Here is a 17,202-nt window from a genome sequence, read left to right as displayed (position 1 = left end):
AATTTGCTGACATGATGTAGGAAATGATGAGCAGACCCAGTTGTTCTTCCACTGAAGCAAGACAGAGCAACAGACCACAGTGAGGCCATGGATGGCTACTAATGAGGAACTTTGTCAGCCCAGTATCTGAAGGAAATGGAAAAGAAAGTGAGAGCAGAGAGAAATGCAGTTTCAGCTTCAAATGGTCTTTCTGACTCAAATGACCCCCTTCTCTGCCCACATAAAAATGGTCCCGCTTGTACAGGTGACACCTGGGTTTTGCCAGGAGTAATGGCAATGTGCCAGTCTTCAGGGTAACACACAGTGGTGCAGCAGAGAGAAAATGGCTTGGCCAGTCAAAACTGATTCCACATGTTGACTAAAAAAAAAAGAAAAAAGAAAAAAAAAATGCTACAACAGTGTTTTTTAAATCCAGCATGTATCAGAGTCCCGCTTTTTTCATTTAAGATATTGATCGGGGGGCTGATTTACGCTCAGGATGCAAACTAAATGCAATTAACTAACTGGAAGAATTATAAGTAGGCAGTGCTCTGCTGACTTGTCAAAATATTTGAATTCAGTTGGCACACAAACAGAAGCTATAAATCTGTGGATATATTCAGATTATTTCAGCAAATTATTCAAGTTCCACTTGAACAAACAACTGTGCCTCTCAACACTACCATACCCTTGAATACGTCTGACATCTGACTGGGTGGAAGTTTACTAGAAATTTGAAAATAATATATTTATAACAGCAACAGTATAATGTATGTACAACTGGAATATTAATGCTTTCGTGGACTAACACAGACTATGGTATATACTCCCTATCAACTCCATCTTCAGTACCACAGAAACACCTAAATTGTTTATGAGAATACAGCATGAGGTCAATATTCTTATTACAGTTTATTCTACACGTTCAAGAGTTTGCACACATTGCATATACTTAAATGTTAGGTCCTCTCCTCTTTATAATATTGTTTACACCAATTTGAATATCATAAATCTTTATGAGGAATATTTATCTGTACAACCAAGACAATAAACCGTAAAACTATCTGTGCAAAGAAAATATGATTCCTTTAATGTTGTTTTTTCCCCTTTTATGATGATGATCAAATGGAGCTTGTGGACCCTCTGTTTTGTTTACATAATTGCCTCTAAAAATGTTTGAGGGTGTGGGCAGTCATTAGCAAATAATAGCAGCAATGCACTTGGTAGTTGTATCTTAAACAAATAAGTGGGTGACTCATTATTTTTCCATTTTGACTCAGTTTATATATTTACAATGGGAAACAACTAATGAGAGCTTGGCTGTCATCTTTGAGGAACACTGAAGGAATCTGTGACCATCCTTCACAACCTGCATACTGTAAATTTGTCTTTATGGGATACAATATTGTGTTGTTGTTGTTTTTATTATTTTTAGGACAATACTATTGTTTTTTTCTCATTGAGTTCATATTTTTATTTTTATTTTATTTGATCACTTTGACATGTTCGTCTTGTTCTCTGCATTGAGTTTGATATTTCCTCATGTTTTCATCCTCTTTGACCACCCTATCCCTTCTAAAATCTCCACCGCCCTGTAGGTGTAACTACATGGGCAGAGAGAAGTATCTTGAACACTATACCCTCTACAGCACCTCCCCGTTTCCCTCGCCCAGGGTGAAGTAGCCTTCTCCAGCCGGAGCGAGGCGTGTCTCCGTGGGCGGCCTCTTCAGTGCGGTGCCGCTGCCACTGCTGCTGATGCCGCTGTGTCTCCTCTTCCAGTGGATGCAGGTGGAGGTGCGTCAAAGGACCCAGAAGCATTCGCACGAAATAGGGTGGCAGAACCTTCACAATAAAAGTCCCGGCGGTAACATATCTGCGTGGGAGTTTTAGTTTGAAAAGAAGAATGTGAAGTGGAATTTCCTGCCTTGTGGCTGGCTTGACAGCAGGGATGCAGGTGGAGCGACTCGGCCAGGACCGATCACATCTGTCTTGAAGGAGAGAGGGGGGGAAGGAATCCTGCGTTCTGGTCTGCTCAACGCTCTGGATAAAAAACAAAACAAAAAACAAAACAAGCACAGAAGCGTAAACTTCACCCAGGCTATACGCAGGGATATTTACAAACCTCCCCAAGTCTGGAGAATTATATCGAAGGGATTGCCGCAAAATACAAGTAAGGACTTTTTTCTTCTTTGCTGTGGAGACTGGACGCTTCTGTGTGTGTGTGTGTATGTGTTTTTCTGCCTGTGATGCTCTCAGAGGCTTTTCCAAATGGTGACAGGTGATGTCGGGGAAAAATAAAAGACACACTAAGATAGTCCAATAACGCTTGCTTTGTTCCGTTGAGAGGGAGCCAGCAGCAAATGATGCGTAATGGGTCAATATTTTGAGGAGATTTGGGAAGCGAGTGGATTTTTGGTCTGCTGTTTGTTTTCTGCGGCTCTGGGAGCAGACACGTTGAATTATTATTATTTTTTTTAGGGGGGTGGATGATGGACATATATGTTTTGGAGCCACCCGTGACAGCGGTGGCAGAGTGTGGGAATTCAGAAGAAAAAAAAAAATCGCACTGTGCTCGGTGTAAGAGAAAGTCAGGGTTCGTGCTTCGGCGAGCTGGAGATGTGTTTGGCTACGCAATGCCCAGACTACTTGTGAGGAGATATTCTTACAGGTTCCGACACTCGTTAAAGCCGGGGTATTGTTTTCATGTACCAGCTCCGCATGGAATAGAATAAACACCTGGCTTGTAGCGAGTGGGACACGCTGTATAATCTATTTACAATGCATGTAGCCTAATTTTTACATAAACAGCCTACTTGTACTCTTCTCCTTCACTCCAAATACCTAGAATGGAAATTTGCTGGAATTTCACTCACTCGGGAGTCGATTGCTGGTTTTGGCACCATCAGCTGGGGGTATTTTTTTTTTTAATTTATCCATCATTATTAATCTTTTGTTTCATTAAAATCTTTTGGACACGGACAATTAGGCCACCGCAGGCTACACTTTCTTGAATAAACAGCTGCATTATATTTATATGTGCTGGGGGGGCAGATCTGACACACTTCTGCGTAAAAGCAAAGTGTTTCCCCAAGTAAACGCGATCGGCACGATGTTTTCCAAATGCACTCTGCAAGTACGTAGACGTTGCGCCGAGTCTGCTGCGACTGTATGCGACTCCTGCGCCACCGTGTCGCCAAACGCCCACTGGGGTGCGTAACGGTGTCTCTACAGAAAATCCCCCCTAACCAACGGTTAATTCACAAGCACTACTAACCGGCAAATCCTTGATTATGAGATACCAGTCGGGTTGCGGTTAGTTGTGCTGCTAATATTTGAACTGAGCTCAGGCTATCTAGTTGAGAGGTGCAGAGGCAGAGACGCATGGGAAGGATCAGTGGGAAAACGGGAAGCAGATACCACATGAGGAGAGTCTCTGTAAGACGCCAGTGGGGAATCTGACCTGTTCAGTTTTTATAACGGAGATGGGTGAACTTTTCAGCATTGAGCATTGGCTTGATATTCATGGAAATGGTTGCGTGTTGATCACGTGTCCAAAATCAATTCTCAGACTTGTTGCAGTGTTGTGACATCAAGGTATAGGACAATTGCTATTCAATTTTTATGACCTTGTAAAATGTCAGTGACAAAGAAGTTGCTGGCATTGTGCTCACTGTGATCAAAGTAATGAAAGTTTGCTGACTGATTGATCTGAATTCTGCTTCAAGATCTTTGATGAATACTGTGAGCATGGTGATGCAATGGTTAGCACTGTGCTCTTGACAGCAATGTGGGACTCTATTTGAGGGGTTTACATGTTCTCCCCGTGCCTGTGTGGGCTTCCTGCCACAGCCCAAAGACAAGGTAAATTGGTGATTGTAAAGTGGCCGGAGGTGTGACCCTGCACAGGATAATGCAGGTATAGATAATGATGGATGGAAGGATGACTGGCTAAAGCACACAGGAGATGGCGTCGCTTATTTGGCTACCTGTCTTCTTCAATGCAAATGAAGCCCAGTGCCAGAGATCAACTAAGGTGGTATGGCTCATTTACTTTCTGAGTCCAGAAATGGGCAGATGTATAAAGGCCACATGGACTACATACCAACACTTGACCACTGAGTCAAAAATATATATTTTTTGTCTTTTCCAGTCGGCGACTTCGTCATCATACAACCAAAGAATGACAACACAAGTGTATAACTTCCCAAACACAATTTTGCATTTTCTTCCAAATTCACAAAAAAGAATCCACCATCAGCTCAGGCTAACGACTCTAGCTTTGACAATGGCTTTGGGAATACCTGAATAACTTCTCCCTTTATTACAATCCACACTGAGCAGACACACAAATGGGCCCATATATAGTGTAGTTCCACTTTTGTTCTCCCAGCTTTCAGTGCACTTCATGAAGGGTGCTTTGTGGGTTGAGATGACTTATAATAATTGCAAATTCCTCCACAATTTGAATAATTTTTCCAGACCTTTTCACCGTTTGTTATTCAGTGAGTGCAAAAAGTGGATTTGAGGTCCTGTGCTTCTCTTTTATTTCCGCTCATCTGTCTGACATGAGGTTGCACACAACTTTCCTGAATACAAATCTCCAGCTTTTCAACTCAAATGCCATCATTCGGGGTCAACACACAATCGCCATGCCATTTGTGCGCCACAGAAATATCACCTTTTCCAATGTATAATGTGACTTGTTGTAATGAGTCCCCATATGTGTGCGTTTATGTAGGAGGAATCTGCAGACCCAGTTTTATTGGAGTTATTGTGCGAGAATAAATTTGAAGAAGATATTCCCTCTCATGTTGGGTATATTTAGCCCAAATGCAGCCCCTCGAAGCATCTGTCAGATCGGAGGCATCAGTCAGAAGTTCCATCCATTCGCAGGTCAGTGTTGTGAGCAGCTGTCATTTTTCCCCTGACAGAGAGCCGAGGCACTGTCTTCTATCTCACCTCTATCAAAACACGGGCACTCACACGCCCCCCTCCGCCCTGCCCTGCCCCCTCCAGTTTACCACCGAATAGAGACTGAGAGAGCGAAAATTGGAAGAGAACAGAATCAGAATGGGTAATCTCCCTGTAATCCCTCGCAGGGCGGCAAAGGGAGCAATCTGCCTCATTAACTCACTTCTTCTGCCTCTTGCCGCCGGGCCCTCATCCATCTTCCCGTACGTTTGTCCACCGGCTGCCTCCTGAGCCGGAGAGAAGATAGGTTAAAGGAGTTTAGGGGGAGTTATAAAGTAGGCAGACACTTTCACCTCTGTAAGTAAAAAAAAGTGGGGAGGCAAATGCAATAAGAAAAATGTAAGATTTCCACTGACTCCTCCTCATGCCCTCCATTTTACCCGTGTGGGCCATGATCAGGGAGGACGTGCCCGGGCTGCTTTCTGTCCCGCCCATAATCTTTAATCCTCAGAGTGGAGGTAAGAAGAGTCCGTGATGCAAAGAAGCACTGAAGCTCCTCTTCTTGTCTAGTTGAGTGATTGCCTGAATGGATTTGTGAGAGAAAGCGAGGTGGCAGCACACAGAGAGGAGAAGAGGGAGGAGAGGATACAGTATGGCCTATTGATCCTATTAAGTTACGCCCTTCCCTCCTGTGTGGCCTTGCCAGTAGGATATCTGTGTCTAGATTGAGACTAATATTAGTCAGTCTGGCAGGACATTTATTATTGAGTATGTCAAACTTAATGCATCTCTTGTCGTGCTGTCGGATGCAGAGGAAAAGGCATAAAATTGTCATGTGATGGCACCAACTGAGTTCAAAGCTCTGTTTGGTTTTTAACAACTTGCCTTTGGTTCTTTCTAAATGAGAGAGAGTTGAGAGACTTGGGTGTTAACATATCCTGGATCTGTGCCACGTACACTACTGTATTCCACAAAGACTGGGTCATGAATTCATTCAGCAGAGCGTGCAAGCACATTTGAATCTTGGCTTTTTTTTTTTTTTTTTTCTTCTCTCGAATTGTTGAAAGTAATGTAATCTCACTCCCCTTTTTCCATATCTAAGTAACCCCCAAGAAGCAGGCACTGTAAATTAATTAATGAAGATGTTCTTTGTAGCCTCCAGTGAGCACTTGATTTGAAATATTTGCATTACCATATTGCTCGCCTTTTAACATGCTCAAGCAAGCTCCTTGGTGCTGCAGTTTAGCTGGAATTTATGAAAAGAGAATAAGGGAGTACCAATAATAGACAAATAAAACAAGACACTTCTTGTCTTTTCAATGTTTTGGCCTCATCTCAAATGTCACCTCCCTTAGGTGTCACCTCAGCCCAGACCTGGAAGAACTCTCGGCCTGAGAGTTTCTCAGGACCAATTTATGTTTGAGGTGTGGGACATGACTCTTTAGCACCTGCCACTGAGCCGGTTAACCTAATTTACTCAAGCACAAAGGCAGCTGCTGTTTCTCAGCGTTTAAAAATATCACACCTACCTCGCCCATTTGGAAGGGCACGTTCCGGACAAAACGAGCTGATGTAACCTCACTGATGATGATGACGATGTATAATTTCCACCTGCAACCTGAAGACAGTGCTTTCTCTCAGATTCCGTAGTAAACAATGGTGGCCTTTTGCACTGCGGAGCCTGTCAGACGAAACTTTTCTGAGCGTCATTCAGCTTCGTTTCATGATGTATGAACAGCAAGACTGTCTCCATCTTTTAATTATGCCCGTCCATACTAGGGTATGCTAACATGTGGTTAGCTGTAAAAAGGATCCTATTTCAAAGTGGAGCAGGTTGCATAACAGGGATATGGGACACACAAAAAAAAGCCCCACATAAGAGTTTTATGCTCATAATTGAAGAGTGGGTGTTAGTAACTAATCCTTATGCTGTGGGATATCACTCATCCACACTATTTCTAGTTTTGCATAATCATGCAATTTGTTTGCATAACACTTGCATATCTAACCTCACAATAGCATTTACTTCCAAAGACAAGTGCTGGACATTACCATCAGTTATTTAATCACTATTTAGATCGAGCCTTATGTTATAAAATGCAAGTTAATCCATGAAACTTCTCTTTCTCTTAATGAATGTTTAATTCATATCCTGTGGCCATTAATACTTTTCACAAGACTGTTTTTTTTCTCAATAACAAACATGCAGGGAGAATAGACAGTAATGAAAGCTCAGAATCATCACTTACAAATATAAATGTGCTTGTGTTCCAGCACATTGATTTGCATTTGAGTTGCAAATGAGCTGTTGAGGAACACACAGCCAGGTAAGCTTCCTCAGACGTCTTTCTTCCAAAGATTTTCTGTTTGTGTTTTTTTGTTTGTTTTGAACTCCCCCTCCCACTTCCTTTGGGGAATCTCGCCAGAGCAACTTGAAAAACTATAAATGCTGCTGTGAGTAAAGTAGCCTTTAGAGAGTTGTTGTGCTCAATCAGAGTTTATTCTACTTCAGAAATCCATAAGGCTCTTGTCCGTGCTGTCATAAATGAATATACTGTGCTGTCAGACAACCACCCCTGCAGCCAAATATATACAAGATATCGAAACTTGAGTTCATGCTAAAAAAAAAAAATCCTGAGTTTATAACTTAACCTCTCACACCATTCTGAGATATAGCTACTTTTCTAGTCCCAGAATGCACCTGTTCCTTACGCTCTACTCAACATCTGAAATTAGGTCTGGATTGTCCCCACCTGTGGGATGAGTGAACTGAGCGACGGGGGGGCACTCAGGGGCTGATGGGGGTCATGATATTGAGATACTGTCTGCTTGCTGAGGGCACGGCCGCACTCAGCCCCCAGTGCGATAGCACTCTCCCCACCAGGCAATGGAGAGGCATGACTATTCTGAAATCCACAATAGCCACTTCACTGCAGAGAGGGAGAGGCTTCGGCAGGGCACAATGGGTCCGTTTAGAGAGGTGGTTCTGCTGCTGCTGGGGCTTGCTTTGGGTTTGTGCAGCCAGTGTACCGTCATCAGCCATCTCTTGTCACCGATACGATGGCACTCTGTTTGCAGACGGCCACGGGGCAGAATGTGGGAATAGCCACCATTTATCCCATAGAACTCTCACATCGAGCACTCTCAGCAGCCAAGGACGTAGGTTGAGCAGGCAGGGTCAAACAATTACCCAGCACTATTCTCTCAGTTGTAATGGGCCAGGAATAGAGAAGCACCATTGAGTGATGACTGCTAACACCATTTTGTGATTCAAAGGAGAAACACAGAGATGAAATAGGCACTCAAGTTCAATCACATTCAGCTTTATTGTATTTTTATAGTTCTAATGTATCTTGCTTTCAAGCACTAACTGTATTTAGTTCACATTTTCTTTGTGTTTTGACTGATAGCTAAGGTGTTTCATTTTTCTTTGCACAATGTCTGCTATTCTAAACTTTTACTTTTAGTAGCTTTGCGAGTGTTGATGCAGATTTTTCTGTTGTTCCCATTTTCCTATTTGTCAGCAGCAAATGAGGCCTGTGTCACATTTGTGCCAGTCTGCCACATTGGCTGCCTGCTTTTCCCAGTTTGAAGGAGAAAAGCAGAGACGTGAAGGCTAAATGTGTCAGAATAATGGTGAGAGGAAAAGGAGGGGAGGAGGGAGAATGAGCTGGGAGTAGAAAAGAGGGAGAGCAGACTCAAAAGCCATCAACTCCTCCCTCCATCTCAGTCCAGCTGTTTCAGTCCAGCCATCCATTTAGATAGCTTTGGTGAGACTTGCAGACTAATTGCTCTGATGCAGTGCAAGCTTTTTTTTTTTTTCTTTTTTTTTGCACCTTTCCAGGACATTTTTAGCTGTTTGGTGTGTTTCTGTTGAGTATGTTTTTCTCATATGCTTCTGTTTGATAATGAATCAGGGAACCATTGGAAAAAAAAATTAATTGTTCTTATTTATAAGCCAATGTAAGATTCCCATTCCTCACTAGTTAGATTTTAGACCGTAGAATTAATTAATATGAATTCAAGTTATGTCATTGCCAATTTGATCAACAGATATAACAGAATAATGATGCAGTGTGATTTTAATAATTTTGCAATTTCCCAAAAAGAAATCCTCTTCCACAGCGAAAAGTAATTGCTTTAGCTGTGGTGATTTGTTTAGCATGAGCAGTAATACCAATCCAGGCGCATATTATATACAAAATAAAGGATACAAAAGAACTGTGCCGCTTACAAAAAGTACAACTTTATCAGCAGAAAAACAAGCTGTGCATTCCAATATCCCTGCTACCAAACCATTTAGTATGCCAGAAAAATATTTAGTATGTCCTTATTAAATGGCAACCAACGTCACCCATTGGTTTGCGAACGGCCTCGAGTTTGGATTTTGGCTGGCGCCATCTTGCTAGTTCTGGGGGTTTGGAGCCAGAAGTGACCATATTTGGATGAGCCGGTGGGGAGCGAGCGGTGGATCTGACTCGATCTGATTGGAAACCTGGCAATACTACGTCCCGCCCACTGATAGTCATAACCTGACTGCACCACAGGCCTGTCAATCAAACAGACATGCCCCCAAAAACTTTAAGTGTAGCGCTCCTTCCAAATCACATCCTTTTCGCTTTTACTTCAAGTACCGGGCTACAGATCACGACAGATATAAACACGAGGGTCAAAGTTCAAGGCGCATTTTTGTGGCAAAGTAGCATATCTCAATTCTACGCAAACTGCATCCAACAGTACATGCTTTGTAATGGTAGCTGCAATACATACTGAAAGTAAAAAAAGTATGCAATTATGATGTCACTGCTGTGCAGACTGAATATTTGACAGGTCCAGGACCATAAAGTGCTGTGCAAATCAGCACTGACGTCACACATGCTGAGCTGTAGAGTGTCTGTTGCTGTTGTACAACCTAAAATATCATTATAAATTATACATTTTGATTGTTAATTGTATTTTGAAGCACCCTTGATTTAGTTTCAACTGCCAAGATATCAACTACAAATGTCCAAAGCTGCAGCCTCTCAAATCATGGCCCGGAAATGAAATATGCCCAGATCTGATTGTTGTGGGATCAGAGCCACTTTTCCCATCAATGGTGCTAATTGTGGGGGTTTAGCACTCACCAGGTTTCCAAGTCTCTCTCTCTCTCTCTCTCTCTGTCTCTCTCACTGTCTCTGTCCCTCTTTTCTCTCTCTGTCTCTCTCCCATTTCCAACTGGAGCAGTCCAGGATTCATCAGTGTTTTCCCTCTCTTCCAAGCTGGTGTAGCACACATTTGGCCTGCATTGTTTGGGGACTAACATGTATGGTGACATGTGCCTCCCACTCCCGAGCGAGTCCCTGGAATAACTCTGTGATTTGACATGGCCCCTGGTGTACAGCAACCCGTAGAGTGTGGGAGACAGGAAGTGTGCATGTGTGTCACAGATGGTATTAGCAGCAGAGATACTTGTGCCTGTTTTGACAGAGCAGATCCTTGGGAACGGAGCCGGGATTTCCACCTCTCTTGTGGCACATCGGCCTGTCACCCTTTTTCAGTTTTCTGAAACGGAATACATGTTAAATTTCTTGATATTTCTGGAGCTAAGTTTTGCAGTTAGTGGCAGACACAACAATCTGGATTTCGATAATAGGGTAGGTTCACCAGCAATTATTAACACAAATATTTCAATTTTGAGGTCCTAAATTGCCATCAATCCACAACAGTTTCTTCCAGTTTAAGTGGGACAGCACACAGACAAACTGAAATATAAACAAGAAGTTCAATGCTTCAGCTTATTTGATTTTACCTTTACCGAACAAATGCTGCATCAGAAATACACTTGGATAATAATGCTAAATTTACAGTAAATAAAAAGAGCAGGCAGACAGAGAATCAAAGAAAGATACTAACAGAGAAAATGAGACAAACATGGAGAAGACGGAGGCAAAAAGAAAAGACAAATAGAGACAGATCAGAGGAACCCAAAAGGCCTGTTAGGTTTTCCAAAACACATATGCTATTGTTGAAAAGTCAGCCCCTCCAAAGCCCTATCAAACTTCTTCAGAGCCTTATCGATCCAAAGCTAACTCTCTTGCCAAGGCATTCCCTCCAAGGATGCTGCTATCTGCAAACCGTGCACTTTGCTCCAGTTACCCACTATTCACTCGCTCCGCCATCAGCCCTGAATCTATAAGACTTAGTCACATCTGTGTGGCCGGGAGCAAGTCAGCGAGTAGAGAGTGCGAGTGTATTGTTCTCTCCTTTAACATTAACATCTCCATCTCCTTCCTCGGTTATTAGTCGTTTTGGTTTCTTAGGAGGGGAAAGAAACAGGGACTGAGGTTCCTGCATTTTCACAGTAAAGCTTTCACAGATTTGTAACATCATCCCTTTGTAAATCATCATTATTAATGGTATAAAGTGGCAATGGGCTACTGTTGATGATGTCTGAATACATTAAGAAGGATGTGAGATTGGAGATTCCTGCTGGGACATGCTGTGAGTTTCAATAGTCTAGTGATGTACATAACATGTCATTTCTAAAGAAACTGGACTTCTGGCTGCTGGAAAGCTGACATTGAGCTGCATTGCCGGATGGATGGTTGGGAGGTAAACAGCGCTGCTTGAAAGGCTGGAAGCTGGACTGTATTCTTTTATATATATCTGAGAGCTGGACAGCATTGCTTGACAAATGGCTGGGCACTAAACTGCATTGCTGGCTTAACTTGTAATGCTGAAGGCAAGAGTTGGAATAATAGGGCAAGGATAAAGGAGGCCAGATATAGTGAAAACAAAAAGATGGTAAATGAGTGTGTTATTTTAGGACTTGTCATGTGTGAATCAGGCTGTTAAGAATCAACCACCTGCAGTTAACTCCCAAGTGACTCCTGGTTCAGACTGGTCACATAATAGAGATTAACATGTGAGATAGGACTCGATAACAGACCTTTGCGCAGCACTTACACTCTTGTTACAAAATGGGAGAATCATTCTGCAACAGTCATCATTCCTTACCTTACATTTATTCAGAAACTGACTTTTGAATTGTGGAAAAACAAGTAAATAAATCAAACATGTCATACAAGCAGCTGTGATTTCAAAGCTTGAAATTTAAAGCAGTTTAAACCCAGTAAGCTGTGTATTCATCCAATTAGTTGTATAAAGTATATTTACTAATATCAATGTATGAGAAAACTGCACATTACTTGAAAAGAAAATGTCCAGCTCAAGGCTCGAACCTTACCAAGCTACATTGGTTAAAGATGCTGAACAAAGCCTGACTTGACAATTTTATGCCTCTGTAAAAAAACCAACTACACTCATGCAAACATGTGACCATCTAAAATACATTCACAGTTTTCTATATATCATCCATCTAGTCATTTTTGTTTAGACTTCCTCTATCCACTTCCTGCAGCCAAAAGCTTAGTGTTGGCTCTGAGTATTTCAGTGACCTTCTTTGATGTCATTAAGTGCTTGTGGCACATTCCACAGAGCATTGCCACCTCCTGCCTCTCCAGTTTAGCAGTGCAGCTGAACCGGAAACAATGGATGCAAGATGCGCTGTGGAAGAGGTCACGGGGACTCCTGACCATTGAGGAAGGACATGCTTTGTGCACACGGTCCACTGGCACACTTCAGTACCACATATTTGTCAGACGGCTCACAGCACGGCCACTGTGCTGAGAGCGGCTGACCATTCAGCACCACGGACAGCTCTCTGCCCACATGCTTTGTTTCATCTCTCCCACACTGCTGCCTGTCTCACAAGGCCAGACTATCTGATTAGTCAGCTAACCTTGAATTTAACACGGACTTTGTTGTTGCATAAAGATGTCTGTATTCCAACTGCAGTAAATTATCCCGGTACCCTTTGCTGCGTAAGATAGCTCACGCTTTCAATAAAAGGTTAAAACACAATTTTTGTTGAAAACCTGAGTCAATGCTTTTCACATTTTAAAGTTGCTCTCTTGCTGTAAAACATAATGTCTAACAAATAGGAGGTAGAACTTGGTTGAGCTTGGATATCAATATTGAATTAAATTTAGACTATTAATTGTGCTACAAAACTCCCAACATCGATTGGTCCAGTGTAAACTGTTGCACTCATATTTCATCATTGTGGCTCGGGAGAACATGAAACCAACTTTTTAAATAGAAATGTTTTTACAGAATCAATATGCAGTGCAGTATTAATGGAGAGTAAAGTGTGTCTTCTGTGTTCTAATAATGCTGTGCTTCAAAAGTTTTTGATTTATGCATTTACACCATCTGCACTTGTCTTCCAGCAGTACTTAGCTTATGCAATAAAAGCAGGGCTTTATTGTCACTGCCATAATATTCTGTATTGCACACACTGAAACAGTAGTTTTGTATTCATTCAATATTGTTATTTTATCATATGCCAGTATTTTCATATTCTAGTTTTGGAATTGGATTTTCTAGATGAACACCAAACACACAGCTAGCATTCCAAGCTACCGATCCATATTACAGAAACACACCTTAAGACATTTTATGCGGTTTTGATTTGTGGAATTTAAATTTTAAATTTGCAGTGTTTTATTGATTGAACAGTGGGTAACTGTGCAAAGTGCACGGCTTGCAGATAGCAGCATTCTTGGAGAAAATGGCTTGGAACAAAAATGTGCTTACGATTGATACCACTCTGAAGAAATTTGATAGGGCTTTGGAGGGGCTAACTTTTCATCTTACTTCCTACCCAGCCAATAAAGCCCAGGGCTGGACTGGGACAGAAATTTGGCCCAGGCGGCCCATCACTATTGGTCAGACACCATCCTCCAACACACCATCCATGTATCCCACTTAAGGACCCATACCAACTGTAGCCTACTATACCTCAAAATTAGTAGCTAAGTAGTAAGTGCCCTGTGCTGTGGCCTGTCTATTTAGACACCTCAATCTCAAACTGTTTGACTCTGAACCATGGCATCCGACAGGAGAAACAGAGGACAGAGGGGGAGGGAATGGGTCTCGTCACAGATCTGACCAATGGGCCGCTGTTCCTACTTTTTGGGCTGGTCGTTGCACCTCAATTCTTTTATGAACAAATTTTATTTTATTTTTTTTACCTCTCCAGCCATTGTTGAACCAGACCTGGCGCACCCTGTTTGGTTTTGTCAGAGGTTTCTCCCTGTTAAAAGGGAGTTTTTCCTTCCCACTTTCACTGCTGGTTTCTTTTTGAAATAAAAAGCACCATTCCTATTATTACAGATAATACTTAAAGTTGAGTTGTTAGTGATTATATTTTCTGGAATCAGAGGGTAGCTCTTTTTGGTCAGTCTAGCTCATTCTCTGCATGGGCATTAATATCCAGTCAGCGTTCTCATTCATAGCTGCAGGTAAACTGTTATCAGAGGTATAAGTAAACAGTGTCACAGGGAGCTTACTCAATGCATGGAAACATATCTGGTGCAGAGACGAGAGTCGTGCTATTGATTCAGTCCCTTGGACAGTTCCTCTCGTCAGCCCACTCTGCCAGCATTCTCCCATTGCTCCTCAAAACCAGCCAATTGTGTCTGAGGGTGTAAGAGGGTTTCAGCACCTTGGATAGCTCCAGCGGCTGGACTGCTGCTCACTGTCCCTGTCATTTTTTTTTTACCACAGAGGAGCTGTTTTTTTTCCAGAACCTTGTTCCATGAACTTTCTAGGACAGTCCTTACAGTTTGTGCGTATGAATATGCATGTGGAGTGTACCTGTGTACTCTCAGTTCGTTGTTGGCAGATCTCCCTGGACAGCTCCCCACAGAAGGACTGCTGCTCTGGCTTTTTACGATGGATGAGAGGCGTGTATGTGTGTCTGTGTGTGTGCGCGCGAGTGTGTGGAACTGCGCACATTTGAACTGTGGTCCAATATTCTTCTCCTTCTCCTTATCCACCTTTCTATCTCTTGCTCGCCTTCAAAATGAGTCTGGACTGGCCTTGTTTATGTTTACCATCCTGACAGGGCTGATATTTTTACTCACTGCTGTTGCAGAAATTAATGGCAGGTCTCAGGAAGTAAACAGCCATGAAACAACCAAGTTAGGCCCGTTTCTAAATACAATACAACGGTTGTTTGTGTGTCTATGCGTGGGAGAGTGTATGTCTTGGCCGGTGGTCACTTAAGCTGCTGCTTTTATTCATTATGTACTTGTATGAAGCCAGTCAGAAGGACCTGCAGTCCTTGTGGGAAAAAGCTTCGATGATTATGTCTGATTTACAGTCCTCAATCGTCCTTGTGATGACTAGGCAAGACTTTCCCCTCTATCCTGCACCACATTTCTCTTTTCCTCCTTACCTCAGTCTTGCGTTGCATCTGGCGTTGCTTTATTTATTTTAATCAAGCCAGACTTTAGACTGGCATAATCGAGGCTTAGGGCAAGAACTGCTGACTGGATCCCTTTGATGTTTGGGCTGCTGGTTGTGCGTCAGGTCATGGTGGAAATGTAGTGATGAGGTCATGGAGTGTTAAGCCCAAGCCTCTTAGCGCACTTAAGGTAGCTGCAGAATATCTATGTAAGCTCTTTTGAAGTGCATATATTTTGTCTGATGGCATGTGCAACGTCAGACATTTTTCGGTGAAGGAAATACTGTAGTGATTTATGGAGTATCATAACACAGCAGTTGTGCTCAATGTGCAATAAGAGTGCAGTAACGTGGTATGTCCCTGTGTGTGTAATTGTGCAAGAATGCATCCGAGTAGATTCGATTACATCAAATTAGTAAATGCCGTCTTAAGTATTCATTATGCATGCTTAAATACATTTTGCACAAAAACACAGCATGCAATGCCATTTAAGCAAGACAGATCGCATCTTTTGAACTGCCTACATGTGCTTCGAGAGGAAGTTTTACATGCATATGAATATATGCAAATGCATGTCAATACACGGTGTGTGCATATACATTTTCTGCATGTTTTGCACCCCTGTCCCCGGGCACCACCTGTGACCTAAGGAGGGGTAAAGTCAGTTGATGCTGATGTGGCTGCTGATGCCTTTCCCATCCCTGCAGATGGTCCTGATAGGCCATGACACAGCACAGGGACAGCTGCTGAGTGTCACAGTGACAGAGAGAGAAAGAGAGGTGAGAAGGTGTAAGGGAGGCAAAGGCGGGGGACCGTTTCAGGAGGAATTTGTTGTTGGTGTAGCGCACAGTCTTTCTTCTTACCTCTTCTTCTATCTGTTTTCTTCTACCTAAGGGTTTTGTGAACATTCAAATCCTGAAGGGAAAATAGACCAATTAAACTGATCATTATACAAGTCTAGCCTTGAAGCTGCAAAAAGAAGAGCAACTCATAATTCATGAGCCTATTGACTGATCATTTTCTCTCTTCCAGGCGTGTTTTGCAGGTTTGGTGCAATTAAAATGTAGTATATCTATGCGTACTGATTCTTAAATAAACAAATGTATTCATATGATATAAAATATATATTTGACCACATGCTATAGTTTGCTTCAGTGACCTTATCGCTGCGTGTCAAGCAACATTAAGATACACCCACAATGTTCAGCCACACAGTGAAGAGCAAAGTGCAGTCAGTCAGTAGCACAGATAGCTTGTGGTCAATATTAGCTTGTTCTTGGATGCTACGTCAGAGGGGACGATTTTAGAAAGTGCAGGAATTAGGTAAAGGTGAAAGAGAAGTGATAGCGATTAAAAAAAAAATTAAAAAAAAAAGAAATGAGGAGAGAATGGGGCAAGTTGATGGAAATGACTAATGGAGGAGAAGGAGGAGGAGAGATGATTTGGCAAGAAGGAGGACAGAATGGAAAGGGAGGAATAAAGGGAGAGGAAGATGTCCCTTTTTCAACCTAGCACATTAAGAGTCTGCCAGAAAAAAGAGACAGACCGAGACAGAGAAGAAATGAGGTTTGGTGAGGGTTGCAGAGTGCAACCTGTGGTTTGACATTGGCTAACCTTGGCTGTCAGTCAGTTGGAGGAGGGGTTATCTGTCTCCCCCTGCTTCACTCCCTGCTGCTTTAATGAATTTACTAAGGCCTCGGGAATGGCTAATGCACTTGTTTGTGGAGGTAGGGAAAGAGGTGGCTGTAAAATTCACCAGCAGCAGTTGTGCCCTGGGGGGAACCAAATAGTCCTGCAAGCTGGGGCTCGTGCAATTTGGTAATCATTTTGTAGGCATGAATTCAAATCACAACCTTAAATATACCATCCCCTGAGGTATAACCTATCCTATATAACGTATTATACACTGCACAAGGGATTTGTCTAATATTGAGGCAAATATTCTATGATTTCTGAAAAAAAAAATAAAATAATCGAGCACCAAATCCTGAAATGATACTCTGAATCCCACATGTCGA

The 17,202-nt window shown here is 42.4% G+C and overlaps 1 protein-coding gene across 3 annotated transcripts in view; it reads left to right on the top strand.

The window, feature by feature from the left end:
* Positions 1-1,817: 1,817 nt before the first annotated feature.
* The window catches only part of nrxn2b (neurexin 2b), a 658,484-nt gene continuing 643,099 nt past the window's right edge, over positions 1,818-17,202 (top strand). For all 3 annotated transcript variants that reach the window (XM_069159139.1, XM_069159138.1, XM_069159137.1), the window contains exon 1: positions 1,818-2,149. The gene's annotated coding sequence lies outside the window, so the exon portion shown is untranslated. The remainder of the gene's footprint in view (positions 2,150-17,202) is intronic.

The sequence above is a fragment of the Embiotoca jacksoni genome, unplaced genomic scaffold (assembly GCF_022577435.1).
Source record: "Embiotoca jacksoni isolate LCO1_2020_lvr unplaced genomic scaffold, fEmbJac1.0.p SCAF_24, whole genome shotgun sequence".
Taxonomy (NCBI): domain Eukaryota; kingdom Metazoa; phylum Chordata; class Actinopteri; family Embiotocidae; genus Embiotoca; species Embiotoca jacksoni.
Note: the sequence above shows the minus strand (reverse complement) of the source record. Positions and strands in the feature narration are given on the sequence as shown.